The sequence below is a fragment of the Lepidochelys kempii genome, chromosome 1 (assembly GCF_965140285.1).
Source record: "Lepidochelys kempii isolate rLepKem1 chromosome 1, rLepKem1.hap1, whole genome shotgun sequence".
NCBI classification, from domain to species: Eukaryota; Metazoa; Chordata; order Testudines; family Cheloniidae; genus Lepidochelys; species Lepidochelys kempii.
The window spans coordinates 202,121,352-202,141,346 of NC_136380.1; the positions used below are offsets into that span (position 1 = coordinate 202,121,352).

Here is a 19,995-nt window from a genome sequence, read left to right on the forward strand (position 1 = left end):
ATAATAATAACAATAATAAGCACTAGGTAATATCAAAAGCCGTTAGTCCCACAGCCGTCTTGTTAGTGCCAGGATTAGTTTAATGCAGCATATTTTATTCCTTATATATATAAAAATATTATATGTATAAAAATAAAACTTCAAACTCCTGAGAATTAAAAGTGGAAATATTCTCAATTATTTTCAGAACACTGAGAAAAATATTGATTATTCCACAACTGTCCATTACAGGGTTTCTTGCATCTTTTTCTGAAGTACCTGATCGTATCCATTGTTGGAGGATACTTGAATAGATGAACCATTGGTTTGATTCGGTATAGTATCTCTCTTACATTCCTATGTTTACCAAGTCTGTATATCTAGCTTTCTACCTTAGGTAGTTATATGGTCTCCATTATCATAGTATCTGAGTACCTCACAATCTTTACTGTTTTTGCCTTCACAACATTGCTGTGAGGTAGGAAAGTGCTATTATCCCATTTCTGCAGATGGGGAACTGCGGCACAGAGTGGCTAAATGACTTACCGAAGGTCACACAGGAAGTCTGTGGTGAAGCCAGGTCTTCCAAGTCCCAAGCTAGTACCCCAACCACTGGACAATCCTTCTTTTCCCATTGGACCATTCTTATTTCCTGTATGGACTGGTTACCTAAGTAATTTACCTCACACAAACATGTTCTGGGGAGAAAGGAAAGCAGGACCCTGAGTGCACCATGTGAAATAGCTTCTGTTTCTGTTCCAGTTCAAATCCTCTGATTTTCACTGTTAAATTTTCACTGGTTTGGTTCAAAACTGTGTGAAACCATGAACTTTTCCATGGTTTCTGCCTAAATCTTAAAGGGGCCCAAATCTCCCACGATACACAATGCTAGATGCCCTAGAACATTTACAAAAGTATCCCCATAGTTCTAGTACTGGGACTTTCCCTCATGAAATAAATTAAGGGAAAACTATGAGAGAAGGGAGCGATAAAAGGGAACCTTATAGTAATTAAATAAAAATATATTACCCAGCCATGGAGGCCTTTCTATTACCATAAGAAAAGGAACCCAAATGAACAGTGAATGAGTGGTCCCCAGAGCCAGTCACCCATTTCTAAAGTTGTTTAGTTTCAGAAGAAAAGTGTTGTTGCAGAGATTATTCAAGTCCAAATGTTCCTGGGGAAGGTAGTTCCAGTAATTCTGGGAAGGAAGCCAATCCCTTTGGCTTTATATGTAAATATTTGAAAAACATTATTTTTATATACATATATTTTATAACATATACATATATGTCTCTACACTTCCAGCCTTGCAAAACTGCTATGAAAAAATGTACCACTTCAGGCACAAATATCTACTCACCAGAACCATGATAACTGACAAAAATTTAAAAAAATAACGCCCTCCCACCTGTTAAGTTAGGTGCCTTAGACACAAAGGCCCCAACCCTAAAAGCTGTTCTGCTCCTTGGGTTTCAAGGATACACAGGTCAGAGGAAGCTACAGAAACCTCTAAAAATGATGAGAAGTAGCCTTCTAGTCCTAATAAAGGCAGGAACATAAGGTCCATTACTTCAGAACTTTATAGGTCTAAACAAACTTTGTGTGTTCTATCCACAAGCTGGTAATCTCCCACTTTCAATGGTATAAAGTTCCCACTTCCTAGGATTTTAGGACACTGAGATATAAGAACTTAAAAACTAACTTTTTTTATCTACAGAAAAATCACTGGCCCAGGACTGAATCTTGCGCATCCCACAAAAAGTGGTAATTTAGTGGGAAATTCTACATTTGAGGGAGAGAAGAGAAACATTTCTGTGGGAGGCTGATTTTAATTAATTAATTAAATGGTGGACACTTGAAGGTGCTTGGGAGTTGGGACACTGGAATAAATCCTGGGTAGATAGACAGATTGGGGGGAGAGTGCAGGAGAGGCAGTCAAAAGTGGATGATAAATAAATTAATCCATGCCTCTGCAATTTATCACGTGGCTATCACCTGCACATATGTGGTATACAGAAACATACACTAATAATCATATTTATTCCCCCACTCTCCCCACGTACATACACACTTAAATTATTTCATACATATATACATAGAGAGCTTGGTGAAATTCTTGGACAAATAGTTTATTAGAAGAAAAATGCAGTTTCAGTCTAACTAAAACTATTAGTGAATTTGAGATTAATATTTTTAGCCATTCACAAAATGGCCAGAAGAGAAGGAAGTGGCATCGCTGCTCACCTGCCTTTATAAGCTTTAGCTCAGTGTTTTGGTCACTCATCTGGGATGTGCAAGATGCAGGTTCAAATCACAGCAGTGGAATTGAACTGAAACAGACTTTCTAAATTCACCAAAAATTCCAACAAATTTCAGATTCGGTTTGACCTGAACCACTTATTTTTTCAGAACTGCCACTGATCTGAAACATCACTTATTCACCCAGCTCTCTGTATACCCACATACAGATACACACACACACGCATATGTATATTTTAATCTGTACCCACATATATATATCCTACGTGGAGGAGATACAAATATTTCCCAAATATATTATATATAATGCTATTTCTGTTAAATATTTATACCACTGCCACATGTAGGGGTATTTGTGTTTTAACATATACACACATAAAATGTGTAAGTTTGTGCATATGTGTAATCTCTCTGTCTCTCTCTCTCTCACACACACACACTCACAAATACACATACACACACTCACAAATGGAAAGACCAAGAGTAGAGCAGACCTTTTACAAAATATTTTAATAGTTATTTTAGAAATCTTCACCCAAAGTTTGAGGGTTTCTTTTCTTGCTATCTTACATTTTCTCCGGCAAAATACACCTGCTTTCTTTTCTTTTCTTCCCCCCAAACTAAATATTTCTTCCATCTAATGACTCTCTTTATTAGACAGCATCTAATTTGCATACATTTACATACAATTTAACTGCTAGCTTGTGAGAACAAAGAAATGGTTCTGTATTATACTGAAGGACAATACTCAGAAAAGGAAGGTATAAAAACCAGCTAGCTCAGTGGCTGTGTATTTTCTTTGTTTCAGAAATATCAGGATTTTTAAACACACCACTTAAAGGGTGAAAAAGATTATTTCATCAAACAATGAAAAAAGATACAGCGCAGCTCCATTTTAACACATTTTCTCTCTGGTCTGGTTAATGGGATTTAAGGGTCCAAGGGTCCACTGTTTCCTTTACAGAATCTGATGGATTTATTTCTGTCACATATTTTAGTTCATATTTTATTGTTATAACAATCTACATTGAAGCTCAGCTCCAATGCTAATTCAATACCACCTTTTCCTGGTCAGACTGGGATATGACCGAATGATCTTTGATAGGCATCAAATACTCTGCCCTCAATGCCCACCACTAATGGATTTTATAGAAAGGCTGCCAGGACTTTACCCTATGGCAACAAGTATAGAGATAATGGAAACTTACCATGTAGCTGACTGGGAATCAACAGGAAGGGAAGCAGGGCTGAGCTCCACTTGTGAGAACAGGGAGGGACTGTGGTCAGAGTAAATGCAGGAGGTAAAGGAGAAGTCAAGCCCTCTAGTTCCCTAGAAGAAGAGGAGGAAAGAATTTTAAGACCTCATATAAGGGAAAGTCTTTAGAGAAAGAAGGCAGGTGTCCATACCCCACCCAAACAAAGTATACACCATCAAAAGCCTTCCCTCCAAATCTTCACAATGGAAATTCCAGTTACACTGATTGGTTCAATTTTAAATCACTCTGGCCTCTCCGGCCTTTGACCTCTTCTCTTTGCTCAAAGGTGAAATTCTAGAATTTTACATTTTAAAAAGAGCATGGCATGTGGTCACTGAATAAGAAAAAATTCTCTAGTCATTTTGGGGCAAGTGAATGACCACAGGGGCCTGATCCCACAGAAATGTGCTACCAGGTGTAGCACTTTCTAGTGTGAGCAGATCCATTAAAGGCAATGGGATGGGAATACTCATGCTCAAGAACATTATGCCCAGAAGTAATTTTTTCCAAATCAGGCCCAAGATTTGAAATCCTCATTGATCATTTGGGCTGCTCTGTTTCTCCTAGAGTACAGAAGCTTTACCCGATTAACATGACGAAAGGGGATCACTCCCTAGTCAGACCCTGCATAGGTGTATGGTGCAGGTACTAACAACAAGGCAGGTCTGAGGACTGAAGGCCCAAATCAGGATCTCAGAGAGCGTACAGGAATTCTTTTTGTTCTGACTATCCCTTGCTGTGCCTCACTGGAGCTCTCGGCACATTACAAAATATTTACAAATATAAACTTTTAATTAGTGCTCGTTGCAATTTTTCAAAATTTTGAAAAATCTGATTTTTAAAAGAATTCAAATGGGGGTAATTCCCCCCCCCCACAGCTATTTTTAATATATTTTTCAATCAGCTCTGCTTGAGAAAACATGTGAGCCTTGCAGTGTGTCCTGAAGTTTACCAAAAGCTGAAGTTTGCCAGATGCTGGGAATGGGCAACAGGGAATGGATCACTTGATGATTACCTGTTCTGTTCATTCCCTCTGGGGCACCTGGCATTGTCCACTGTCGGAAGACAGGATACTGGGCTAGACGGACCTTTGGTCTGACCCAGTGTGGCCATTCTTATGTTCTTAAAACCTGATTGTGGCAGAGCAAGGAAAGAAGGATGTTCCAGAGCTAAGGATCCCTTATAGTTATATCCCTTAAGGACCATATCTGCAGTCCCCTATTGTTAAAACCTTTGGTTTGTTAGTTTGAGTGTCTTGGAGGGTTGTGGCTGCCATGGTATCACCCAGGAAGAAAGGATCCTATGAGGTAGTTGGGATCCAAGTCATTTAGGGTTTTATAGGTCAAAGTCAACTCCTTAAATTTCAACTGAAAATCAGATGACAGGCCATACAGCTCATGCAGAAGAAATGCAATATGCTTTTGATGAGACATTCCACTTAAAAGGCGCACTACCACAATTGCCACGTAACACCTTGAATTAGCCTCACGTAACGGCAATATAGTAATCCCATCTTGAGGTGATAAAAGGCAAGTCCCAAAATGAAAGGACGCAACCCTCTTGCCAAGAGCAAATGATAAAAATCACAATTAGCAACCACTACTACCTGAATATCCAGAATCACCTGAAAACCCAGCAAACCCAGCTCGGGAAATGCACTTAGAAACAAACAGCAGGAAAATGTCAGATATTGTACAGTTATAATACTGAGTACTTGCTTTGGCTAGTTCCCCTACTCTCTATGCATTACCTCTTGCTTGGAGCGAGTGTCAGCTAGCTAGCCCTCTTACACACCACCATCTCTGTTGAACACTGAGCAAGTCACCCCACAACGCAGGTAAAAGTGAAAGGGATGGGAAAACAACACTGGATATCAACTGCATCCTGAAAACAATACAATCCAAACCGCCTCACTAATCCTTTTATTTGCCCCATATACATGTAAAACAATAGGGATGACAAAATAAAAACCCACAAACCTTCCATGAGAGTGCCCTCAAGGAAGATAAGTAATCATCCAACATTACCCCCTGGGATCTCTCAGGAAAAAAAAACAACAACAGTCTCTCTCATGAGCTACCTCACCAACACAGCGGCCACAGATGAATCACCATCAGTGCTACAGAAGGCAGCTGACAGAGCTAAAAGAATCAATATGTACACCTCATCTTCATCTATTTTCAGCAGAAGATCAACAACCAACATGACCAAAGTCACTGCTATACTACTTTCACAACTAAATCAGTTCTAACGGGGTCAAAAAGACCAGAGGACTCTAGATACTTTACAGTACCACTGAAGTTGTTTCACCATAATTTCCTAAATAATCTCCCTTCAAGGGACTGGAGCAGATGACCTATTAAGGTCCCTTCCAGTCCTACATTTCTATGATTTCTATGATTCAAAGGTAGTTTGGATACCTTGTTTGGGAAGCAACATTAATTCTGCATTTCTTGGGTTACTAGCACTCGAAGGGGTCTTTTTTGTTTTATGCTCTAACATTTGACGGTAATATGCCTTAAAACCAATGATACGGGCCTGAAACTTTAACTTCACTTTAACAATGATTTTTGCATGTTTAAAAGGTTAAAATCATGTTTGGTTCATTAGAATTATTTTTTATATATTTTTCTGTATACACAAAGGTCTGATTCTCCTCCTTTACTGTTATAAATCCAGGGTAATTCCACTGAAGTCAACTGCGCTACCCAAGTGTGAAACTGTTGTAAGCAAGAGGAGAATCAAGTGCAAAGTGTTTTGCTACTTATATAATGTATACATAAATTAACTCTTGCCTTTATAAACCTCTAGGTTTGGTGTTTTGTTTCTAGTTTGGGTTTGGTTGTTTTTTGTGGCTTTTCTTTTGGTAGACAGCTCTTTTATTACATTTTAGATTAGATTTTACAGGTGGAATTATCAAAAGCAGCAGTGGCCTAACTCTGATTCTACTTAAGTCAATGTTAAAATTCCACTTGACTTAAGTAGAAAGAGAGTTAAGTCAACTTTCAAAATTAATAGGCACTAGGTTTAAAACAAATATAAAGTAGTACTTCTTCGGACCACACACAGTCAATCTGTGGAACTCTTTGCTAGGGGATGTTTTGAAGGCCAAAAGCACAACAGAGTTCAAAAAAGAATTAGATAAGTTCATGGAGGATAGGTGCATCAACAACTATTAGCCAAGATGGTTGGGGCATCACCCCATGCTCTGGATGTTCCTAAACCTCTGAATTCCAGAAGCTGGGACTGGATGACGGAATGGATCACTTGATAAATTGCCCTATTCTGTTCATTCCCTCTGAAGCATCTGGCACCAACCACTGTCAGAAGATAGGCTACTGGACTAAATGGATCATTGGTCTGACCCAGGCTGGCCATTCTTATGTTCGTAGGTGCTTTTAAAACTCCCTACTCACATGCAGTAAATTTCCATTTTGGGTCTGCTTTTTGTAGCTACAGTGATAGCACTTATAGCTTTGTCCATTTTAAGAAGTATTGACAGTTCCCTTTTAAGTATGGGGAATATTTCTCAAACAGATAGAATCTTTCAACACGGAAGAAAATTTTAAGATGTGGCCACTATGATGACTTAGGTTGTTGAGGCAGAACCCTATTCTCCCCACCAAGGTTCACCTCAACCAGCTAATCTGTATTAAAGTACAATTTGCCCTGTTTACACTGAGATTTTAAAACATGTTAAAACATCCAGACACCTTTTTTTGCTATTCCAGATAGGGTCTATCTGAGGAATAATAGTGAGTGGAGAAGGCTAGAAGTCTAACCAGACCTTCCTCAAAACATGCTTCCATAACATCTCAGAGGAATCAAGGTAACAACCCTTCACCCTGAGTATTATACAGAAAGAAATTTGTGTCATTTGGTGGCAGCATAAGTTTAAAATTTGCCCACTGAAAACAAAAGACCAAATTTCCATATTTAGTTGCATTTTAGGCCTGCACGGGCTGGATATTGGCACTAGCTACCATACCAAGTGATATTTTATTCAAATTACAGGATAATCCTTTTAATTGGGACACCCTGGTGGATGGCCTATTGTCTTGATTAATATGTTGTCTCAATTAAGAGAAGCAGCCATTTGAAAAAAAAATGTCTAAAAAGACTTGAAATGTAGTAAAATTCTGTACTGAATAAAAATACAAGTATAAAAATGATTTATGCTGTATTTAATCTTTATTTCTTCTTCTCTTAACCTTTATTTGGAGACTGCTATATTAAAAGATTAGAATTTAGAATTTCACACCTGTTAAACACCTGGTTAAACACCACTTAACCCACTAGCACTAGCCAAATGTGTCCCCATTAAGCAGAAATATTGGCAACGCTGTCCCTATTAAGCAGCATCCATTACCATTCACTGTCATTAGGCTAAATCATTTCCCTGGGACACAATCTAATTTAACAGATTTCTTGATTAAGAGCATCCTGATTAAGTGGAAAATACTGAATCAGTAAATTTGCATGTAACATGTGAAGGCTTCTGGCCACTGAAGTCCTATCCCATCTGTCTGGTTTGCAGGCCAAGCTTGGAATCCTGGGTGTGATGTTCTGTACCTAAGGAATTGCCTAGGAGAGTTGCACATTCTAACAGGGCTGGGGGAGTTTTCTAGGAAGCAACTGGGCCAATTAACAGAGTGCAGAACTGATGGAGTTGGACTGAGATTCTTTCTTGGAAATGCTCTTGTGAGACTAAATACTGTTTCCCTTCTTATGGCTTTGTATCAGTGTAGGAAATCATCCCTGTTTGATTGGCATAGAGGATTTAATTTATTGGTTACACATATAGCACAGTGTCTTTTATAATCTCTGTAGTATTAAATTGTTCATTGTTTGTTTAATTTTGTGTGTGTGTGAATTCAGTGACGGATTGACAAGCTCAGAGAATAAAGTTCTCCATTCATACACCATGTATGGCACAGACAGTGGGAATGCAAGCTTCCCAAATACGCTTCCCAATGTGCTTTAAGACTGTTCTGTAGAAATTATCTGCATGGGTGAAAGAGGAGTCTTGTCTCTATGATCCATTGAACCCCCTGGCCTCCACTGAGACTGCAGACAAGGGTGTCAATAAATGCCAGGTCTCGTGGTAATTTTCCAGGAGGAAGCAGACTCAGCAAGTCATTTCCAGGTAAGGTCACCAAAATCTCACCTGATGGTGATTACTTTCCATTGCTACTAACCTCTTATGTTGGTCCTCAACAGTGACCTACCCACAACTGGAAGGTTCAATCTCCCATGCCCAATCCTGTGTGGTTCCACTTTAGTGTCTGCTTATTAATGGAACTCAGTCACCCTCACCTGGTACTGGTGATGGATTAGATCTGCCTACTGAAAGTACGTTACTCCAGGGGCAAAATGTTGACATAATTTACATTTGCTTGGATGGTTAACTGAATCAAAGAAAAGGGTTTATACTGGGGGCTGAAGGGCCATAGACTCCCCTTCCACCCCCATCTGACCATCCCATTCCCCTTTCAGGTGTCCCCTCCCAGCAGCCTAACCCCCTGGCCCATGAGTCCCTACACCCATCCCTTCCAATTTGAAGGAGTGGCATTGCCACTCAGGTTTGGCCCAGACAAAAAGTGGTCAGGCCATGGCCCAGTTGGCCCCTGCCAGCACTGTGGTCTATGGTATATGACTCCTAAAACTAATACTTTAAAATTAAATATATATATTTTAAAAATTAATAGCTCAACACTACACTCTGCAGTGCATATGTGACTTTATATGCTCTATAGTTACTGACCCAAAACTGTGGTTATTTCCCAGAGAACCATACATTCTGCAGATCCTTTTTTAGTTTTGATTGGCCTACTAGTGACCATTCCGATTATCTAAGTCAAATGTCTGCAACCTTGATTATTTCTCAATCACTACTAAGGTAGCTTACAAAAGACTGCTTTCTAATGTGCTACAGCTCTCTGTTTATATATTCATATGGCACTTATCACTGTCTCTCTGAAGCAACTGATTGTCAGAGGGAGTGTGCATGCAAATTTCTACTGAAGTCAATGAGAGCTGAGGGTGCTCAATACCTCTGAAAATCAGGCCCCGATCCACTAAGGGACTTAGGGGTTTTAGGTGCCACGAAAAATCCCTGGAATGACCTAAGATACACCAAGATTTAGTTAGGCACCTAGGCTCCCTATACAATGAATGGGCAGAGATAGGAACCTTAGCACATAATCTGCAAAAGCCAGCATAATAGGCAGGGAGCTGTGTAAGCTAACCAATGGGAGATGCCAAAGAGAGGGGTGTGTCCTAAACCCTGTCCCTCTCAGGAAGTGAGGCACCTATTTCTGCTTGTGATCCACCATAAAGAACCCCTCTCCTGGAGTCAGGTGGCTTAGGCAACTAAGTCATTTTTTATGAGAATAAGTCAGGCACCCACCTGACTCCACACAAAACAGGAGGGAAGGGGAGAAAAAGGAAGAGGTGGAGATGGCCTGTCTTTAGGGTGACCAGATATCAAGTATGAAAAATCGGGACAGAGTGCGGGGGCAGGGGGGTGTAATAGGCGCCTATATAAGAAAAATCCCCAAATATTGGGATTGTTCCTATAAAATCAGGACATCTGGTCACCCTACCTGCCTTATATGCTTTAACTGAGTAGTCAGAGCACACGCTGGGGATATGGGAGAGCAGTTCAGTTCCCCCTCCGCCTGATGAGGAGAAGGGATTTGAACAGCCAAACCACAGTTCCTAATGGTTTATGTTAAAAAAGAAGAGAAGAGAAGAGGAAAATCTTTAATGCCCCGTGAAAGAATTTCTGAGCTAGATATTCAGCTGGCATAAATCAGCATAGTTTCATTGACTTTGAAGGCACTAGGTCAATTTACACCAACTGAAGATCTGGCCCTCTTTTTCAGGGCAATAAGGGGTCACATTCATAGTTGTATGGCCTATCATTACAAAACACAAGTCAATGCAATAGGATAGTACGGTGATTATTACTATGGAGAAGCCTAATATAAACAGACATAGATGGAGGAGGAGAATACAATTACACTAAAATCAGGAAATGAAGTGTTTCCACAGCACCTAGATACTACAATGATGGACACCCTAAAAAGACATGGATAAATTAGATAAGTGATTGAGGAGAAAGGAACAGCATAGAAGAAGAAAAGAGTGGGTAGGTGTGAGGTGTGGAGAGTGTGAAAGAAGGCTGGGAGAAATAGCAGGAGAAGAGGCAGATTTGGACTAGAGCAATGCTGTGCAAAGGCTTAAAAACAAACAGGACAAGGACTTGATGCATAAACTTGATACAGAAAGTGAAGGGAATCCACTGGAGGGATATGTTCAGAAATTAATGTTTCAATATGCCATTTTATAATCTCACATCCACACCATGCTGTGTTGATACCATATTTGACCAAGTGCACCAGTGTGTTTAATCTGAATGTAAGATTATGATAGATCACACAATACAGGAAGGAAACCAAGTGACTTGCACTCCCTTTTCAAATCTTAGCATATTAAAGTTTAGATTGTGGCAGCAATACAATTAGTAAAGTCTACCAGACTCGCCACAAGAGAACAGGAATATTATACAGAACATCCCAGAACCACTTGGCCATTTGTTAGACATTAACAAAGCCCTCATTGTGCCAGCAAGACTGTTAGAGCAGCAAATAAATTTGGTGCATGTGTTTTAATTTGATACAGCAAGGCACAGTCTGCCCAATTTTCTAAGGAGGGCAGAGGGACCCAAAGCACCTGATCACTATTAAGCCATCTCTTATTGCTTATGAAGAGGAGAGCCTGTATTGGCAGTGCACTGATTTAAGCGGGGAGGGACATGGTTGCAGGAGGAGAAGCATAAACCTGCTCCTGCTCACCACCAACAACTTTAATTCAGGCACCAGTAATGAGGTGGCTAGGTTGGAAGGGGAATGGGATACAGGATCTGGAGTGCTTTATCCGCTCCAAGACCAATGCTGGTTTTGGCACTACTTTCGCTCTAGCAAATTACAGAAAAACAAGCAGGTGCTAGCAATCTGAGAGACCACATGCCAGCTACAGCTGCTTCAAACTGATTCAATTACATCTGCCTGAATAGTCCCAGGACATTGAACTGGTTGAAGAGACCCATAGCTTGAAGGGAGACGAAGTCCATTCTGATTTTAGTGCCCTATTAAAATGAAGTGCAAGTCTCCCTTGGGGGAAAAAAGAAAAATTCAAATAGATCTGGAAGCAGGTGATCATTTCCAACCTTAGGGATAAGAGGGAAGCTTGGGGGGTAGCATGTTTGCACTAATGCTACAATATACTGAGAAAGCCCTTTGGAGCTCAGGCCTTAAAAATACTCTGAAACAGTCTGACAGCATTGCCTTGTTTCCCAAAACACTGGGTGCAGCATATTTGCTGAACATGCTCTTGGGATCGGGACTTCACTCCAAACCTTGTTTGTACAAAAAGGGGCCAAGCAGCTGGGAAATTCTGGAGTGCAGTGTGCCCTCGTTAGTTCCCATCTGCCATCAGAACTCAGCTCGTGGCAAGTTTGGCTAAGTCCTGGTGTTCTCAGGTCCAAATCTGGGTCATTTTTAATTACACTATACAGAATTCAGAGTGCAGTTTTTAAATCCTTATTATACAGCGCAGAAGAACGGGCAGCTCTCCAACTAATCAATTTTTTAAAAGTACATATATAAAAATTTTAAACCGGGCTAGACAGACAGTGGGTGGAAGAGAGAGAAAAAAAAAAGTATGAGTGAGTACAGGGGTTAGTTAAGAGAACTGTTAGCAAAAGTGGGTCACCAGCAAGTTCTATTTGAAAACTTCAAAGGAAGGGGGAAAAAACCTCTCTTCATTTATAAGACAGAGAAACTGATGTATACAATTCACATTGCTCTTAATGTCAGCATGAGTTACCCACAACAATGCAGCACAGTTTACTGTAAAGACAGGAAGGACGGTCTTGTGGACCTGGGTTCTATTCCTGGCTCTGTTACAGTCTCCTTGTGTGGCTTGGTACAGTTACTTTCCTCACTCAGTAGAACAAGGATTATACGCCTTACCACACATAGACGTAGTCCCAAAAGGGGTTATGAGGTTTACCAGTTGAAAACTATGGTGGGATGCTTGGGTAGAAGGTGATAAAGAATTGCAGGATGATAATATAAATGCCTACAAAGATAATGCATTTTGGATTGTACAAGAAAGACTTAGTCTCTCCCATCCTATGTCCATTCAATATCCATTGGTCAGGGTCTGAAAAGAACACAAGGTCGCTAGCAGAAATAATCATCATCATCGTCATCATCATCATCACCACTACCACCGCCACCACCAGACGAAAAAAGTACTGCATATTGCTAACTGAGGAGAAATTTGGGATTAAGATTCGGCTCAGTATCCTATCTGTACAAATTGGACAACAGCTACTGTCAAAGAAGATGTCCAGAGACTACCATGCTGCAGATTCAAAAAAGCCAGAGCAAATCTTCATTGACAGGTGCTGACATAAAGCTAGTTCAGGAATGGAGGAGGATGATCAATGAGCAGAGTAAATACAGATGCACTGAGACACACTTGTCTGGAAAGGTATAATATTCTGCCACCCTCTACTCCAAGCATTTTCTTGCTTGTGTTTCTAGTTTTGTAACAATAAATCATATGTATTAACAAACCTCTCTTAAAGAGGGTTTTAAATCCCTTGCTGTTGATCTTACTATCTCACTGTAGTCTTCACCTTGGACTTGACAAATTACAGAAGTTGTTAATAAAACAAAGGTGTGATACTTGATAGCCCTTTTTAACTGCTTCCTTGGCAAGTGCTGTATACCATGCATCCTCCAAATCCTTTGTTGCTAGTTGTACCTACACTGCACGTAGCATACTGCGGCCCATCACAGTGCTATGTTGGGTAGTTCAAAAGCAACTACCTGAGAAAAGACTAAGCAGTGAGGACAGGTCAGTAGTGGTAGCAGATGATGACTCCTGCTGGGCATCCAACAGCTTAGACGTTTGAGAGTTCCTCACATGTTTGCAAACGGGCATGCAGATTGAGGAGCCGAAATTCATTAGGATGCGGATTTTTGGAGAAGTAGCATTATTTGAATCAAAGTCTATCCATCTTTATTAAAGACAACATCGGGCAAAACACACACACTCTAATACAAACACCCTAGTCATAACCCTCCTTTCCCTACCTTACGGTAATAAGAAGCAGTTTGTGAATGAGGGAGCATATGAAAATGTTAACACACAGGAGTGTACTACTCACTGAAAAGAACTTGTGACAAAGTAGGATTAATAAAATATTACAGAAAATTCACATGTATGCCTCAGTTTCTTCTATATTTTGCATGGCTACCCAGTGGGGGAAAAGGGACTAAGATTGCTCTCAGGGCAGGCTGAGAGACATAAGTGTGTATGTCGCCTAGCTGTCTGAGTATGAGTGGGTCATTAAAAAGGACTGGCCGAGGCTGACTCCATATCAGTGGAAAATCCAAGAAGACAATGCAAAAACCAATCAACAGGATATTGGCACCTAGCAACCAACAACCCAGAGGGAGATGGATTTCCCTGCCTCTCAGCAGGGAAGCTGAGACCCCAGCTCGAGAACAAAGGAGTGAAGGTGGGAGGATAGAGTGTTGGCTTCTGGAGGAAGCGAGGATTCTGGACTCTCACCAGGGAATTGATCAAGGAGATCAGACTGAGAGAGATACAAAGCCTGAACACAGGGTTCATCTACAGCCTGGCTGGGGCTCTGGGCTAATCAGAATGGACGATGCTTTAACCTTCATTTCTCTGTGCTAACCTAAGGACTTGCTATACTGTGTTCTAGTTGATTTATAAACCCTACTGTTTTGACAACACTGCCTAAGTGTCATTTTAAATACTTAGTGTCTTGCATTAATCCCTGAAGAGTGTACAAGGAGTCTACAACTGTTGGAGTCATTGAACGGAGCTCACGATATGAAGCAGGAGTGCTGAAGCAGAGGTTCAGTCTTAGGAGGCAGTGAGGCCGCATGGCCTACCCTGGAGGAAGAGTGAGCCCCTCTGGGGTCCGGTACACTGAAGGGGTTCCTCCTATAGTCTGTTCCAACGCTACGGGTGTAGCACTGATCCCGTAGATCTGTGACAAAGCTATGTACTAACATCCATCCACTGCAAATAATGTTTATTGAACTTCTTAAATACATGGGAATGTGCCAGTCCTGTGTATGCACTTCAGTGTTTCCAAGGGGCTGGTCTCCTTACAGAGCTTTTCACTGTACAGACTCCATCTGAACACCTGCAGTGACAACAGGAACACAGCCTGGCCTATTAAACACAGCTCACTTCACCCTTGTATGAAAAAAAAGCTGCTCAATGAGATCAGTTCTTGTGCTCCAAACTCCTTAACACCATGCATATTCGATTGTTCTTTTTGGGTGTTGGGCTGATTTAAGGCAGTGCCATTGATTTGTCTCAGGGTATAAGGATACATAATGGACATTCAAAGAGACATTACAGGTGCCACAAAACTACAGGCCATGAAGAGTTAAGTAACATTAGTTCCCTGGTATTGTTTGTTTTGCAGCAGTTAAGAATTTCCAGCAATGAAAAAAATGCCTGCTAACTTGCCTCATTGGAGGCTGGAAGTAGAGGCCTTCATAGGAAAGGTTCACCCTTGCCTAAAAAGACCCAAGCAATCTGTATTTGCACATGAATTAATTTCATGAGTTTCAAGAGAAAATCATGCTCCATGTTTTTATTTGACTATTTTCCAGAACTTTTTCTCCCCCACCCATGATTTTGTTTAAATTTGCTTTTCACTGTCATCTGCCATGTGCCAGCCAAAGAGAGGTGTCTAATGCTGTAGTGTATATTCCAGTGCTCCAGCAGCCATTTCCTGGGCTTTGACCATCACCTGTGGTCCAACAGCACCACAAAAGGTATCACTCTCTGTCAATCCCACTGGCTGAATTATAAAGAAGAATGAACACTGGCCTCTGAAGAAACTTTACATTCCACCTTCCAGACATGTGCAGGTTTTACAATGGAAGTCAGAACATTGTTGTGTTACATCATCTCTATGTAAAAGGAATCAGTATATGAAAATGCAACACATATCATCATGTGTTTAGTAAACACACAACACGTGACTTCCATGTACAGTGCAGCACAGCTATTATTACTGGCTTACAACATGCCCTAACCTAACAGAAGAGGTCTCTTCAAATATCTGCCTTTTGTGACTTTAAAAACACTGGTATAGGATCAAAATGAATTTGCTAACTTCCTATGCTTCCATTATGTACCGTAGGCTGGTATGCATGTAGCAGTCACGGCACCAACATGAGTGCTAAACAAGGTCAAAGGCTATTCAACTATAGAACTAAAAGGTATCATATATATTGTCTTGGAAACTGATATTACATGTTTACTGTTCCAAAATTAAACACTGCAGGTAAAATCCTGGCCCCACTGAAGTCAGTGGGGAGTTTTGCCATTGATTTCAATGGGGCCAGAATTTCACCCTGCATGGGCAGATAAAAGACCCAAAACCACAGATCTCAAAACATTATCAGGCACTCCACATTGCCTTACCTTCCCTCACTGACTAATCACAAAAGCAGTGGCTAATAAACTCTGAAGGGACTCTATGCTGAAGAAGAAATGTGACTTGAGTTTTTAAGATGATAAAAGATATAATGAGAGTAGACACTCTCTTTGAATTTATGCAAATGCCACAGGACTTAAGGACACAATTAAAAGTTTACAATAATATTTTTCACTTCTTTACTACTTCCCATCCAAGGATCTCAACATTCCTGACATTCAAGAATTAAGCTTGTGAGGGAGCAACCATCATTACCCCCATTTTATAGATGCAGAAATCAATGCACAGGGAAGTTGATCGACTTGGCTCAGACCATACAGCAAGTCATGGTGGTGTTGGGATGAGAACACAGGATTCCTTGGCTCCTTGTGTTCTGGCCATTACACCACACTGACTCTTATTGCTGAATAGCCACTTTTCTATTATGTTAACTAAGAAGTTCAACAGCAATATCAAGTAAAGGTCCATGCCAACACTTCATGCCATCTAATAGATACTCTTCCACTCTTTCTTGATCTAGGTCAATAAAGTGGTTGTAACACCTTGTACTGTCATCAGTTCCACTGTGTGTCTAAAGGAGATTTTCTGGAAGTTTCAGAAAAGAAGACACTGATACAAGCATAAGTAGGAAACAGGCTATAGTGTATTCAGTCCTTCTGGGCTGAACCAGTATGAGCATAAATAGGGTTTAAAGCAATCTCAAAGAAATGCCAGATTTGCCATTGTGAGGATGGGGATGTCAATCGTTCATAATATTTTGAGATTTGGACAATTGTTCAAATCTACTGATAAAATACTGACTTATTTTGAGTAGGGCAGAAAAGAGATGTTTATGCTCGAAAACATAGAGCAGATACAAAGATGAAATGGTCTGAATTTGCCAATCAGGGAGTGCTGTGTGACTGAATCAGTTGCTAAGATGATGCTGAGGGTAGACCCAGACAGGGCTTGTATCAGTGTCTTCTTTTCTGAAAGATGTGATTGTTAGCCCCAGTAGACAAATTACAGAACTGGCAACCTCAAGAGATCAGAACCAACAATAAAAATAAAAATGAATTATATCAGATTTCCAACCTAAAATGCACACCGGCCCACCCAACAAACCAAAACAAAAAAACACACTGTTCCCAGGCTACAAGCCCTTGTGCTCCACATGGCATCACTGCAAAAAGATCCTGAAAAGAACATGAAATGTAGAGAAAAATACCCTGTGGTGAGGAATGTCTGTGCTTCTCTCCTCGTTTGCCAGTCAAGAAAGCACTGGTTCACAATTAATCCCTGCCTCACTTCCCTGCCCCTCACCAATGACAAACTCACCTTAGAGCTCTCTAATTCTTTTCTTGGCTAAGTATGCAACTTCAAGTAACCCAGCCTTGATCAAAGGCACAAATGAAGAAAAATCAGCCAAGAGTTTGCCATGATCAGTGCCTGTCACATAACACAAGCAACCTGCTAAGGAGCTGCTATGTGCTCTCTCAAAGTCACAGCTGCCAGCAACAATTGAGCAAGTGCAGCCTAGCTTTTCACAGGATTCCTGCCTGTTGCCCAGGAACCACACAAAGCATTGGAGATTTCAAACAGGTGCAAACAGTGCTTTTCTCCCATGCCTTGTCCTCTAGTGCATCAGACTGCACAGCATCAGTAATGGTTACACAAGATGAACTAAGCAGCAGAAAATTAAGTTTTAAAATGGGATCAGAGCCCATATTGATAAGCTACACATTTATAGCAATGAGAACAATGGTCTGGACTAAAGTGGTGTGCACATGATGCTAAACAAAGAGTCAGTCAGGCTTGCCATTATGAAGACTTTGTACGCAGTGTTGTAGCCATGTTGGTCCCAAGATATTAGAGAGACAAGGTGGGTGAGGTAATATCTTTGACTGGACCAACTTTTCTGTTGGTGACAGAGACAAGCTTTCGAGCTCACACAAAGCCCTTCTTCTGGTCTGCGAAGACTTGTTTTTTTCAGGAATTTATGACTGTATTACAATTTCTGTTGGATAATTCTTCTAAATTTGTCTACATTTTTATCCAAGAAAGGATTTTTTAAATTTGAAAAGACGTCACTCTGGAACATTGTATGACCACCAAAATAAATGAGAACTGTATATTTTTAAGCAGAATTTTTAAAAATGAGTATGTGTAGGAATTTTGTTTCTATTTTAAATATTTGTGTATAATGTTAAACTGTAAGCGTACAGTATGCATAGTGTGTATAATTTATATATATATAAACACACATATAATTATATACACACGCTATACATACTGTATATGTGCAGACACCTGTTTAACATAGTAATCTTTTGAATATACAGTTCCTGTGCATGGGTGGTACGCAGCAGACTGAAAAAATTCTTTCAGGATTGAAAATCCATGAGGTGAATATTTTTTAAAAGTAGATTTTGTCAGGAGAGACTGTAATGGCTCCAGAATGGTTTATTTTGTCAATATCATCTACATCACATTAAGGTCATCTGAGTGTATTCTGAGCCACATTCTGATGTCACTACTTAGGCAAATTCCTGTTGATTTGAGCAGGAGTCTTGTCTGAGCAAGGATCGAGGAGAAACTGATTAGGGACTACAGGATTGGCTCTGTTACATTATGATTAACTGGGGGCTGCTGTCCATTTGGGATGCTTTGTAAGCCTACTCATCCCAGTAAGTAAAGTGAAGCCTGGAGCAAGACTTTCTCAATGTTTCTCCAAGATTGCAATCATACCGACATAAACATCAAGGCTGCTGTCTAAAATGGAACTATTCTGTTATATTTTTCTTTCTCCACTTCTGCTTTCCAGTTGGATGGAAGGCTGCAAAGGCTGAAGGGTTCTCTTGTACAGAAGCCAACGAAAACAAAGGTAAACTTAGAATTTTCATTAACTGTAAATTACAAGAGCAAACAGAATAAGGATTGATGTGAGCAAGAGGGAATGCTAAAGCCTTACCAAATGTAATGTGCAATGCCTCAACCCAAACATATTTTGGGATGACTGCCAGGAAGATGGGTATAAATGTGAGAGGTTTAGCAGAGAACAGTTTGAGCTAAAATGTGTAAAGTTTTCATTTGTTCTAAGGAAACATTCATCTCTAAGTAAAAACAGGGCCCCATTAAAAACCAAATTCTGCAACTAAACTAAATCTTCCTGGGCAAAGCAACTGTTCCTAAACTAACCATATACATAATTTTCAAGATTGTTTATGGTGGCAACTAAGTTTATTATTTTGTGTGACACTGCCATAGATCAGTTTGGCAGCTGAACACTGCAACTCTCTTGTCTCCTGGAAGAGCATCTCATCTGTAGATGGTTTAATGCTCTAATGATGGTGATAGTTCTAGTCACATAACGATGAAAATACGGTTAGTTATTCAAAGGTTTCTCAACCAGTCATTCAGTCAATCCAACCACAGTATTCCTCCAGTGGATACAAATTGATCTGGTCATAGGCTAGCATTCCCACAGTCAATTTTGGCAATATAGTGGGACCCAAACGTTTTCATGTGCAGCCTCCTCTCTGTGTCCATCACTTTCATGTACCACTTCAGTTTACATTTGTTGGTTGTCAGCATACCACCTTGCTTACCATCAAAGCTCTTAAGCAAAAACTCCTAAAAGTAGAGGATGTAGCAACCTGAACTGCCAGACAGGTTCTATAACGGAAAGTATCCTCCTCCAGGGCAATCAATTATGGGATTTATGTAAGAAATCCAAGTACCCTGTGTGGTAGAAGCAGTGGGGTAGAAGAGGCATCATGAACAACTCCCACAATCCTCTTCTCCAGCAGCAACAACAGAGGCCTTATGGAATAGCTGTCTAGATTGTCTCAGAATGCACTGATACTACATTGGTTAGGCAGTATGACAGGCACTGAGCCATGGCTGAGATTGTAGACAAACTGCAGTGGGAGTGTATGAGATAAGAGT

General features: G+C 40.4%; 1 protein-coding gene across 8 annotated transcripts in view; it reads right to left on the reverse strand.

The window, feature by feature from the left end:
- ZBTB20 (zinc finger and BTB domain containing 20) overlaps positions 1-19,995 on the reverse strand; it is a 669,002-nt gene that overhangs the window by 505,012 nt on the left and 143,995 nt on the right. For all 8 annotated transcript variants that reach the window (XM_073308823.2, XM_073308794.2, XM_073308802.2 and 5 more), the window contains one exon: positions 3,450-3,571. The gene's annotated coding sequence lies outside the window, so the exon portion shown is untranslated. The remainder of the gene's footprint in view (positions 1-3,449; positions 3,572-19,995) is intronic.